At 33.7% G+C, this 14,044-nt stretch overlaps 1 non-coding gene across 1 annotated transcript; it reads right to left on the bottom strand.

The window, feature by feature from the left end:
- Positions 1 to 12,308: 12,308 nt before the first annotated feature.
- LOC139856635 (small nucleolar RNA R71) lies at positions 12,309 to 12,415 on the bottom strand. The gene has a single exon (XR_011762103.1). It is a non-coding gene; the product is annotated as a small nucleolar RNA R71 (small nucleolar RNA).
- Positions 12,416 to 14,044: the final 1,629 nt, after the last annotated feature.

Genomic DNA, 14,044 nt, shown 5'->3' with positions numbered 1-14,044 from the left:
TATTATTATTATAAAGGGGGGTTTTTACCGTTTAATGACCGGTTTGTCGATTTTAAAACTTTAGTCGCAGTTAAAACCTAATGTAAAATATTAAATAAATAAAAGACTTAAATTAAAACTTAAAGTAAATAACGATAATGAAATTGCGAATAATAAAAGTGCGGTAAACTTGCGATAATTAAAAAGTACGATAATTAAAAGTGCGATTAAACAACAATAAATAAAAGTGTGATAATTAGAAGTGCAATTAAATATAAAATAAAGGAAATTAAATATGAAATAAAAGAATTATGCTTATTTAAACTTCCGTAATCATGATGTTTGACGTGTTGATTTTAGTTTTATGCCCATGGGTTAATTGTCCTTTGTCCTGGATTATTTAATATGTCCGGCTGGTTTTTGTCCATAACAGTCCATCAGTCATAAATATAAAGTGCGAGTGTCCTCATCAAATTATTCTTATACCCGAAGTTAAATATTCCAACTAATTGGGGATTCGAATTGTAACAAGGTTTTAATACTTTGTTTAATGAATACACCAGGTTATCGACTGCGTGTAAACCAAGGTTTTACTACTTTGTTAACAATTACACCAATTACCCTTGAATGTAATTTCACCCCTGTTTTAATTATTCTAGTAGCTATTAATCCATTCCCGTGTCCAGTTAAATGAACGATTATTCGTACATATAAATACCCCGCCCATCGTGTCCGATCGAGTGTATATGGTAATTTATAGGGACGCCCAATTGTAAATCTTTATATTAACATTAACAAACTTTCATTTAGTTAAACAAATATAAAGCCCATTAATAGCCCATAGTCTAATTTCCACAAGTGTCGTTCTTTTATCCAAACCCCAATTATGGTACAAAGCCCAATTACCCAATTTTAGTAATTAGCCCAACATCATGATTACTTCGTTTTAAATAAGCATAATAATAACTTAGCTACGAGACATTAATATAAAAAGGTTGAACATAACTTACAATGATTAAAAATAGCGTAGCGTTACACGGACAGAATTTCGACTTACACCCTTACAATATTCGCTAACATACCCTTATTATTAGAATTATAATTAAAATTAAAATATAAATTATAAATATAAATATAAATTTTACGTATGAATGAGGAAGAAAAAGATGATGATTTTGATCAGAATTCGGTTGGCTTTATAGGCAGTTTTCAATTTTGGGGCTCCGCGACTCGCGGTGAAAACCTCTTCAAACTCCGCGAGTCGCGGAGGTTACTTTTACAGCTCAGTCCTTGGAGTTTTTCTCTGCCGACGGTTTTTTATTTATAAATATAATATATATATAATTAATATAATTAATTATATATTATATTATATTTATATACATAGTTAACTTGTAATTTTTAGTCCGTTGCGTCGAGCGTTAAGAGTTGACTCTGGTCCCGGTTCCGGATTTTCGAACGTCCTCGCGTACAATTTAATATCTTGTACTTTGCGTTTTGAATCTTGTACTTTTGTAATTTCGAGACGTTTCTTATCAATAATTGGAACCTTTTTGATTGTCTTTTGTACTTTTGAGCTTTTTGGTCGTTTGCGTCTAAAATTCGTCGAATCTGTCTTTTGTCTTCACCTTTTATTATACAAACGAATATCACTTGTAAATAGAACAATTGCAACTAAAAGCTTGTCTTTCTTGAGGAATAATGCTATGAAATATATGTTCGTTTTTAGCATTATCAATAGTGATAATATTAGGGAGTTTAATGTCTATGTTGAGCATCCATATAAAACTGGGAAGAGGGTACTTATTCAAGAAATTGATGAGAATGTTAGTGAAGGTAATGCGGGTAGTGAAGCTAGTGAAGATGGTGATTATTTTGAATCATATGAGGATAATCGAATTGATGATGATGATGTAGACATGAGAGAGTTCACCTTCAACATTGATAAAGACATTGAGTTTATGGGTAATGGTTATAAGGTTTTCAACACAGAGGTTGTAGAAAATGAGGATGATCATGAGCTAGAAGAATTGAATATTGATGGGTTTGAGAGTTATGATTCTGAAAGTGATGAAGAAGCTTTAAGGAAGAAGAAAATTCGTGGGATAAGAGCACATGAGGAATCAAATGCAGAGATTGGAAAGACCTTTTTTTATTTAGGGCAAAAGTTTGAATCAAAAGATGGGGTTAAGGAAGCAGTACATTTACATGCTATTAAAACAAGAAGAAAGCTTGTGTTTGTTAAGAATGATAAAAAAAAAAGAAAAAGGATTAGGGTTCGATGTGAAGGGCTTGTTACTAAACCAGAAGCTGCTAATGGTGGTAGTCAAGAGTGTAATAAAGAAAGTGCAGGTCAAAAGTGTGGTGAGGGCCCAGCAGAGTAAAAACATGTGGTAAAAAAGGTAGTTTATATGGGAAAAGTAAAGACAAACATTTAAAGGATAAAGACAAACAAGTCAATGGGGATTCCAATAAATGTGATAAGGGGGAATCTTGTGCACCTGTAAAAAGGGAGTGGGTAAAAAGAAAATTGAATATTAAATGTGACTTTGTATTATTGATCTCCAAACAACCAGAATGTAATGAATGGGAGGTGAACACCTACAAACCCCATCACACTTGCAAACAATCCAGAAAGTTACCTTTTGGCACTTACAAATTCTTATCAACCAAGGTTTTGCCAAAATTAGCCACAAATCCCAAAATACCTATTAAAGCTGTTAAGGCTTTTTTGGAAACAGATCTGGAACTTGTAATCTCTGAATATAAAGCATATCGTGCTTTAAAAACTGCAACTAAGATAATGCAAAGTGATTATCAATTACAATATGGGGATCTTAGAGATTATATCTTAGAAATGCAGAGGTCTAATCCTGGTACAACTGTGAAACTTGATGTGGAGCCTGGTAACCTAAAATCTAAAACTAGGGTTTTCAAAAGAATTTATGTATGTATGGAAGCTCTAAAGAAAGGATTCAAGGCAATTGGTAGAGATTTGTTGGGATTAGATGGTTGTTTCATGAAGGAACCTGCAAAAGGTTGTATTTTAACAGCTGTAGGTGTTGATTCTGTTGGTTAATGATCCAATGATAATATTCAAATGTTAATCACTTTGTTTTGATGATGACATAAAAGAGATAAGTGCTTAATCATATGCAAGACGACATGAGTTCATAAGCCTACACTATCTCTAGCAAAAGACCAGTACACCTAATAATAAAATGGTCTGAATGGTATAGTGACCCGAACTTTTCCATGTTTTTATATATTAAATGAAATTGATATTTACATGATTAAATGTTTCCAACATGTTAAGCAATCAAACTTGTTAAGACTTGATTAATTGAAATAGGTTTCATATAGACAATTGACCACCCAAGTTGACCGGCGATTCACGAACGTTAAAACTTGTAAAAACTATATGATGACATATATATGGATATATATATAGTTAACATGATATTATGATAAGTAAACATATCATTAAGTATATTAACAATGAACTACATATGTAAAAACAAGACTACTAACTTAATGATTTTGAAACGAGACATATATGTAACGATTATCGTTGTAACGACATTTAATGTATATATATCATATTAAGATATATTAATACATCATGATATCATGATAATGTAATAATTTAACATCTCATTTGATTTAATAAACAATGGGTTAACAACATTTAACAAGAACGTTAACCTAAAGGTTTCAAAACAACACTTACATGTAACGACTAACGATGACTTAACGACTCAGTTAAAATGTATATACATGTAGTGTTTTAATATGTATTCATACACTTTTGAAAGACTTCAATACACTTATCAAAATACTTCTACTTAACAAAAATGCTTACAATTACATCCTCGTTCAGTTTCATCAACAATTCTACTCGTATGCACCCGTATTCGTACTCGTACAATACACAGATTTTAGATGTATGTACTATTGATATATACACTCCAATGATTAGCTCTTAGCAGCCCATGTGAGTCACCTAACACATGTAGGAACCATCATTTGGCAACTAGCATGAAATATCTCATAAAATTACAAAAATATGAGTAATCATTCATGACTTATTTACATGTAAACAAAATTACACATCCTTTATATCTAATCCATATAACAATGACCAAAAACACCTACAAACACTTTCATTCTTCAATTTTCTTCATCTAATTAATCTCTCTCAAGTTCTATCTTCAAGTTCTAAGTGTTCTTTATAAATTCTACAAGTTCTAGTTTCATAAAATCAAGAATACTTCCAAGTTTGGTAGCTTACTTCCAATCTTGTAGAGTGATCATCCAACCTCAAGAAATCTTTATTATTTACAGTAAGATATCTTTCTAATACAAGGTAATACTCATATTCAAACTTTTATTCAATTTCTATAACTATAACAATCTTATTTCGAGTGGAAATCTTACTTGAACTTGTTTTCGTGTCATGATTCTGCTTCAAGAACTTTCAAGCCATCCAAGGATCCTTTGAAGCTAGATCCATTTTTCTCATTTCCAGTAGCTTTATCCAGAAAACTTGAGATAGTAATGATGTTCATAACATCATTCGATTCATACATATAAAGCTATCTTATTCGAAGGTTTAAACTTGTAATCACTAGAACATAGTTTAGTTAATTCTAAACTTGTTCGCAAACAAAAGTTAATCCTTCTAAATTGACTTTTAAAATCAACTAAACACATGTTCTATATCTATATGATATGCTAACTTAATGATTTAAAACCTGGAAACACGAAGAACACTGTAAAACCGGACATACGCCGTCGTAGTAACACCGCGGGCTATTTTGGGTTAGTTAATTAAAAACTATGATAAACTTTGATTTAAAAGTTGTTCTTCTGGGAAAATGATTTTTCTTATGAACATGAAACTATGTCCAAAAATCATGGTTAAACTCAAAGTGGAAGTATGTTTTCTAAAATGGTCATCTAGACGTCGTTCTTTCGACTGAAATGACTACCTTTACAAAAACGACTTGTAACTTATATTTTTGACTATAAACCTATACTTTTTCTGTTTAGATTCATAAAATAGAGTTCAATATGAAACCATAAAAATTTTATTCACTCAAAACGGATTTAAAATGAAGAAGTTATGGGTAAAACAAGATTGGATAATTTTTCTTGTTGTAGCAACGTGAAAATTGGTAACAAATCTATATTAATCATATCCTAGCTAACTTATATTGTATTATACGTGTATTCTAATATATTATGTAATATTGGAATACCATAGACACGTATGCAAATGTTTTGACATATCATATCGACCCATGTGTATATATTATTTGGAACAACCATAGACACTCTATATGCAGTAATGTGGGAGTTAGCTATATAGGGTTGAGGTTGATTCCAAATATATATACTTTGAGTTGTGATATAGCCTGAGACGTGTATACACTGGGTCGTGGATTGATTCAAGATAATATATATCAATTTTTTTCTGTACATCTAACGTTGGACAACTAGTTGAAGGTTACTAACGAGGACAGCTGACTTAATAAACTTAAAACATCAAAATGTATTAAAAGTGTTGTAAATATATTTTGAATATACTTTGATATATATGTACATATTTGTTATAGGTTCGTGAATCGACCAGTGGCCAAGTCTTACTTCCCGACAAAGTAAAAATATGTGAAAGTGAGTTATAGTCCCACTTTTAAAATCTAATATTTTTGGGATGAGAATACATGCAGGTTTTATAAATGATTTACAAAATAGACACAAGTACGTGAAACTACATTCTATGGTTGAATTATCGAAATCGAATATGCCCCTTTTTATTAAGTCTGGTAATCTAAGAATTAGGGAACAGACACCCTAATTGACGCGAATCCTAAAGATAGATCTATTGGGCCTAACAAACCCCATCCAAAGTACCAGATGCTTTAGTACTTCGAAATTTATATCATATCCGAAGGGTGTCCCGGAATGATGGGGATATTCTTATATATGCATCTTGTTAATGTCGGTTACCAGGTGTTAACCATATGAATGATTTTTATCTCTATGTATGGGATGTATATTGAAATATGAAATCTTGTGGTCTATTGTTACGATTTGATATATATAGGTTAAACCTATAACTCACCAACATTTTTGTTGACGTTTAAAGCATGTTTATTCTCAGGTGAATATTAAGAGCTTTCGCTGTTGCATACTAAAATAAGGACAAGATTTGAAGTCCATGTTTGTATGATATTATGTAAAAACTGCATTTAAGAAACATATGTTGATGTAATATATTTCTATTGTAAACTATTATGTAATGGTCGTGTGTAAACAGTATATTTTAGATTATCTTTATTTAATAATCTACGTAATGCTTTTGAAACCTTTATTGATAAAATAAAGGTTATGGTTGTTTTAAAAATGAATGCAGTCTTTGAAAAACGTCTCATATAGAGGTCAAAACCTCGCAACGAAATCAATTAATATGGAACGTTTATAATCAATATGAACGGGACATTTCAAATGGTACACGGCTGGACCACGGTCGATCGTAGGTCTGACCATAGAGTGCCCTGCACCACAGTGTACACGTTTTATGAAAACTAGGCTCTACGGTCGACCCCACGGCCAATCGTGGATCGACCGCAGATTTGTCTGTCAAGATTTTCAATCACTTTAAGTTTGATCACTTTGAGGCATCCATAATTTACAAAACCTTTTCTAAGATACTTAGAATGGTTGCCCTTTTTATATTCAAAAGAGTTTTGGTCACTAGAACGCAAATCTTGATTAATCATACTTAATGATGTCTTAATGACACTTTAGCTTGCAATTAAGGGTAAACACATAAGTATTGCAAAATATCCTTTTGTACCTAATTGCAGATCATACTTCTAAATCTAAAATATATCGAGACATGATTAGGATGGTCATTAAGTCCTAACTAAAGAGATGCTCTCCTCTTAACCCTTAGACCATACTTACATGTTTAAGTATGATTATCTTGGAAATTAATGAAGCAACCAATGAGGCAATATACTTCCATCAAAGAAAAGACAAATGATTGAAGTCATGGGTTATGAAGTTTGGAGTGTTGCAAGTAACCAATGAAAGTATGTACTTGCAACCAAATGATAACAAATGAATGGAAGAATTACAAAAAGAAGCTTGAATGGTTTCTAATTGTCATGGAACAAAAATTCAGCATTTGCCATATTTAGTGAGGAAGTTTATGACAATGGTAAACCAAGAAAACATGCCTTCCCCTTTGGTATTGTGAACTTGAAAATGCTTTATGCTTCATAGTTTATTATACATCTTTTGAAGTATCCGTTCAAACTTGATACAAAAATTCAAGCATTGAAGTCAAGACTTTAATTTGTAGTGCTCAATTCCAACGGATACATTTCAAATACAAAGGAAGTATTTTATCTATAAAAGCCAAGGCATGAAGACACTTGAAGACCACCTCTTTCCAACATACTTTCAAAGTCATATCAACTAATCTCCCTAGCCTCAAGCACAAATCTATGGAGAGATTACAATAGAGAAAGAGAGATTCTACTTACACTAAGTAGAATTGTAATGTAAACTTTATGCTTAACATTTGTATCTTTAAGTTTACATTGTGAGATACTTCCTTGGAGGGGTTAAGGAAGTTAAATGGTTCTTGCGATAGGAAACATCTATCTTACTTAATGATTCAACTTCCTTAAAGGGATCTAGGAAGTTGATTAATTTCATTGGAAATTAATACTTATCCAATGTAAAGACAAGTTTGATCTAAGTAAGGTTGGTGTGACCTATTGAAGAACTATGTGTGATTGTAAGCTTAGCTATAAGTTTACTTGTGAGCTATCTTCTTAAAGGGATCTAGAAGGTAGTTGTGATTTCACTAGGTTAGAGCATTAGGATCTTGTGGTAAGAGCTTTTGGTGATTCTGAATTCTTCAAAGGGACGTAAGGGTTCATAAGTAGCGGCTTATCGAGGAGCTAGTGTTGTATTCGGATACTCCACAGGGTTTGGAGTATCATAGTGAAGAAAACTCTTAATTCATAGAATTGGGGAGTGGATTAAGGTGGATTAGTTAACATCCACCTGAACCACTATAAATTCTTGTGTTTGTGCATTTTACTTTATTTCATATATAGTCTAACAAACACAAGCATACTATTTTGTTAAAACTAGTTCCTTGGACTTGAAAACAATATCATTATTGAACACGACATCCACGGTCGCATCTACGGTCGACCGTAGGATATCCTAAATCGGAAAAGTTTTAACAAATTGATTTTTGGAACTATTCACCCCCCCCCCCCTCTAGTTCCTACAGATTCCAACAATGGCATTTATCCTGTAGCATATGCCATTATTGAGCTAGAATGTGGAGCTTCTTGGACTTGATTTTTAAAATGTTTGGGTGAAGATCTTGAATTGGGTAGCAACTCTAACTTTACATTCATATCAGACAGACAAAAGGTATTAATTGTTTAAATTCATATCTAATTTTTTATTCATATAGTTGTTAGGCCTTAATTAATGTTACTTAGATTAATTTATGTTATTAGGGTTTTGTACATGCTGTAGAGAATTTGTTTCCATGTGCTAAGCACAGACACTGTTTAAGACATATTCATGGCAATATGAAAGGCCAATTTAGAGGAGTGGCCTATAAAAATCACTTGTGGAGGTGTGCCACTGTGACAACTGTACCTGAGTTTGAACATGCAATGAACCAGTTAAAAGAATTTGATAATGCTGCTTATGTTTGGTTAAGTGATATCCCTCCTCATCAATGGACAAGGAGTCACTTTACTGGCAGGGCTGTTTCTGATGTTTTACTTTGCAACATGTGTGAGGTTTTTAATAGATGGCTCGTTGATGCAAGAGACAAACCCATTTTCACAGATTTAGAGTACATTAGAGAGTATTGTATGAAGAGGATTGTGAATGTTATCAAGAAAAAGTCAAAGTGTGATGGCCCTTTAAGTATTGGAGCTACTAAAGTTTTTGAAAAACTCAAATCTGAAGCTAACAAATGCAATTTTTTATGGGGAGGAAACCAAAAATATCAAGTTACTGGACCAGCAGCAATCAGTGGACAACCACAAGAGTAGTTTGTTGTTGATATGGAGACCAGAACTTGTGCCTATAGAAAGTGGGAGTTAACTGGCATACCATGCAAACATGCAGTTGCAGTTAACTGAAATATGGTTGAAAATGGTTTTGAAGTTGGTGATCCAGAAACTTGGGTTCATGTTGTGTATAAGTTAACTACTTGGAACAACACCTATCAGTTTACAATTGAGCCTTTGAATGGCAGACATTTATGGCCAAAAGCTGGTGATTTGTACACACTTGTGGCACCAAAAAAGGTTTCCACTCCTGGAAGACCTAAGAAAAAAAGGAGGTTATCTGCAAATGAGGTTGATGAGATTGGTAATGGAGGAAAATTGTCAACACAAGGTATGCTTACTTAACTTTTACAATTTATTCCTATTTAGTTTAAGTTTCTTAGCATGGTTGTTTCTATGTAACTGTCAGGTAAGTTAAAGAAGTGTGGATCATGTGGAGAGTATGGACATAACAAGAGAGACTGTAAAGGAAAAGGAGAGGCATCTACTAGTGGTGGTGGAAGTGTGAAGCAGAAGGGAAAGGTTGCAGCAGTTGGGAAGAAGAAGAAATAGGAAATTATGTTGGATCTTTAGTGTTTAAATTTGTTATGGTTGTGTACCTGAACAATTCTACTTTCCTTTTGGTACTTGTGTTATTGTCTTTTGGTACTTGTGTTATCGTCTTTCGGAAACAGTTTATGTAATGGTAGTAAACTAATTGTCTTATGTTGACTTTATAATGGTAGTTTTAAATTTGACATTTCAAGTTGTGTTCCATTATTTGATATTTAAAACTACAGATTTAAAACTTGATCCTACCATTGTTATTTAGTGTGATATTGAGATACTTAGTGAATAGTTTTAAATTTGACATTTCAACTTGAATGGTAGTTTTAAATTTGACATTTCGAGACCTATTTAGTGTGATATTGAGATACTTAGTGAATATTGGGCTAAGTAGTTGATTTGGCATAAAATTGATCAAATCTTGGGCAAAAATTGGCTTAGAAAATGACAAGTGCAGGAAACAGGATCAAAAGCGCCACTCCTGGATCAAAAGTTCCGCTATTATGCACGATTTATCTTCATTTCTTATCAGTATCTAAAAGCGCCGTTCTTCAAGCTAAAGCGTCGTTCCTGATCAGTGCCAAAAGCGACGTTCTTCATCAAAAGTGCCGCTCTTGCAATCAGACAAAAGCACCGCTCCAGAAGCAAAAGCGGCGCTCCTGTCGCTGTTTCATCCCAGATTTTCAGCACTATAAAAGGAACGAGATTATGTCATTTTTCATATGCATCTTTTGTAGCAGCTACCTAGGGTCCGATTTTCACACACAAAACCCTAATTTCATCATCTATTGGAGATTAAGGGGGGATTCAAGGGAGATTATTCAAGATTCATCATCACTTAGCTTAGATCTTCATCTTCTTCACCATTTGGGTTATAATCTTCACTTTGTTTTAATTACTTTGCAATATTTAATTGTAATCATTACTTTAATCTTAATACTTGCTTTGATTACTTGTAATAGCTTGAATATGATGATGATTTACATTTCTATCTTATTATTAGTTTGGTTTTAGTCATGATTGGCTAAATCTCTTATGTTTGCTTATCTATGAATCTTTAATGCTAGTGTTTGCCCCAAATCAATTGAATATTGTTGTTTGAATGAATTACATGATCATGTGTTGTTGAGATTGGCTAAAGAACCATTGCTATGAGTTTGTTTTAGGTTTGACTTTGATTACATATGTGGAGTAGCTCTCTTAGTGATTTGAGAAGTGAATCAACGTGTGCTTCAACACCTTAGGTGATCTAGACAACTAGCTAGGGAATTACAAGTGATTGTGTTCTTGATCTAAGTTGGTTTTCAATTAGCCTTTAGTCAACATAGTAGTGCCGATTATCTTAATTGATTTCGATAGTTGGGAGTTTTAAGTGATTTTAACTCAAGCTCAATCTTAATGACCAAATCATGCTTAACTCAATCTTATGATACAAAGCTTATGTGAATTCGTGGAGTATCATTTGAATTAAGGTTTAGAAGTGATTATAACATTTAATAGTTCAACAACTTATGAGATAACAAAATAGGAAAAACGGGGCAAGCCAAGCATAGAGAGGATTAGATAAGTGAACACGTCTTAGTTAATTGATTTAAGTCTTTAATACTTTGCTATTTTGCTAATTTAAGTTTGTTTAATTGCAGAAGTTTTAGTTGTTAGTTGATATCAATCAAAACCCCCCAATCAAACAAACCCTGGGACAATTAATAGTTTCAAATAACCAACTTACACAGCTTCCCTTGGGACGAACTTGATAAGAATACTTGCATTAAAGTGCTATAACAACCGGGTTTAAGTGCTCGTTAGTTTTGTGTGCTTAATTGTAGTATTTTAGTCAATTATAAATTTAGAGGGTAAAAAGATGTATTGTAACGCACGCATCACACTTTCTTGGCGCCGCTGCCGGGGAAGCGGTTAGCCTAGTGGGTTATTTGGTTTAAACTTTTGATTGTTCGATCCTTTCGTAAGGGCTTACCCTTGCGGAAGTTACTTTTCGCATTTTATATATTATTTTGTTTGGAAAAACCGTTGTGTTTGTGTTGTGATTGAAGGATATGTGCCTTTGGTGTATGAAAACAAGATCTCACAAGGATTAAGAGTTCACACATCCATTCTCTGATCTGGAACGATACGTGCACGGGGTTTATAATCGTAGAGAAGCAAGGGTATTAAGGAAAAATTTTGAAGCTTTGCCATTTTGTTTAGAAGGGATGGATCCAAACGGTAATCCAATTGTTAATGAAGAAGGCGATCCTAATTGTCATCCGATTGATCAAGAAGCATTGAATGATCCAAATGATACTCCAATGTGGAACGCTAGATTGGTTGCACAACATTGATAGCACCGGCTATAACCAAACCACCAATTCAAGCGGATAATTGGAAGATCGAGGGTAACTTTTTCCCGATGATCAAGGATACTTATTTTCATGGGTTAATAGATGAAAATCCATTCGAGCATATTCAACACTTTAATGAGCTTTGTCATATTTACAAAACTAAAGACGTCACCGATGATGCTTTTAAGTTAAGGGCATTCCCCTTTACACTTCAAGGAGACGCAAAATCTTGGATACGTAATCTACCATCTGATTCCATAAGAACTTTTCAAGAACTAACAAACGAGTTTATCAATCATTTCTTTCCACCGTCCAAGGTAGAGTGGTTAAAATGGAGATTAATGGGTTCACCCAATGGGGTGATGAGAGTTTATATGATGCATGGGTTAGGTTCAAGAAGTTACTAAGAGCTTGTCCACCGCATGATTTGACAAAGAAGGAATACCTTAATACATTTTATCGCGGTTGTAATATGCAAACAAAGCGGCATCTTGATTCTTCATCCGGTGGGGTATTTATGTACAAATCACCAAATGCGGTCGAAGTTATGTTAGAAGATATCTCGGTCAATACATATGAATGGGCACCTTCACCACAAGATTTAGTAAGGACGAATGTAGCACAAGTCGAGAGTGAAAATGGGCAAGTGACGCTTGCAAGCTTGAACAATCAATTTCAATCATTTGGGAAGGAGTTGAAAAAGATTCAACAAACGGTAGTTGCAATGTAAGTTGGTTGTCAAAGATGCGAGGGTCCACATCTCACAAAGAATTGTCCTCTAATTACTCAATGCAATCATGTTGATCTAGATGACATTCCCACGAATTCGGATGCTCATGTGAACTATGTGAGTAATCAAAACTACCAAAGAGGAGGATCATCTAATCAAAGCTACTACAATCCTAACCAAAAACAAGTGTCATTCAACAACCAAACTAATACACCACCCGGATTCACAAACCAAAATCGAAACCAAAGTTATAACAACAACTACAACCAAAACTGAAACAACAATTCTCAATACCAAAACCAAAAACCTTACAACAACCAACCTTATAACAACCAAAGCAATTCAAATTATCAAAACAACCAAGGTTATGGTCAACCATAAAATAACCACGGTTACAATCAACAACCTCAACAAAACATTCAACAATCCCAACCTTCAAAAAGCTTAGAAGAAATAATGCAAAACTATATCAAGAAGGTAGTAACAACCGAAGCTTTCCTAATGAAAGAGAATGAGTTCTTAAAGCAACAAATCCGAAACCAACAAGCCTCATTCCAAAATCTTGAGAGTGCCGTTGGAATACTTTCAACTCAAGTTTACGAAAGACCACAAGGGATTTTACCTTCAAACATTCAAGTAAACCCAATCAACAATTACAACAATAACCGTCAACTGAACCAAAATCCACAAAACAACATTGCAAGAGTAAATTCTATCGAAAACACCAACCTAAACCCTATTCACCCAAACCAAAATGAGAATGTCAACACCATAACCACTCGAAGCGGTTTAACCACTAAAGGAGTTGAAGACCCTCAACCACAACCCTTTATCACTCATGAACCACTACCAAGCTTTGTTGAAGAGGAAACCGGGGTGAATAAAGAGAAGGGTAAAGAAAAGGTTAACTCAAATGAGGGTACGGGTAATGATGAATCGGGTAAGAAGAAGGGTAATGAGCCTTTGAAGGCTACAAGATCAGTACCATATCCAAGTGCTTTGAGGAAAGACAAGTTGGCAGCTCAATACAAAAAGTTTCAAGAAATGATGAAGAACGTCTCGATTAACCTACCAATAACCGATGTGCTTAAAGGAATGCCTAACTACGGTCGATTCATTAAGGAGCTCATATCACAAAGGGGTAAATACCATGACGAAACTTCATTCTTTATTGAAGAGGAGTGCAACAAGATTCTTGCATCAAGACCAAGGATCCCTAAGAAGTTAGGAGATCCTGGAAAATTTGTTTTCCCTTACAAGTTTGGTGAATCGGAAGTGTTTAATGCACTAGCCGACTTGGGTGCAAGCATTAACTTAATGCCCCATTC

Source organism: Rutidosis leptorrhynchoides, chromosome 6 (genome assembly GCF_046630445.1).
Source record: "Rutidosis leptorrhynchoides isolate AG116_Rl617_1_P2 chromosome 6, CSIRO_AGI_Rlap_v1, whole genome shotgun sequence".
In the NCBI taxonomy this organism is placed as follows: Eukaryota; Viridiplantae; Streptophyta; class Magnoliopsida; order Asterales; family Asteraceae; genus Rutidosis; species Rutidosis leptorrhynchoides.
The sequence above is the reverse complement of the archived record's forward strand: the minus strand, read 5'-3'. Positions and strand labels throughout refer to the sequence as shown.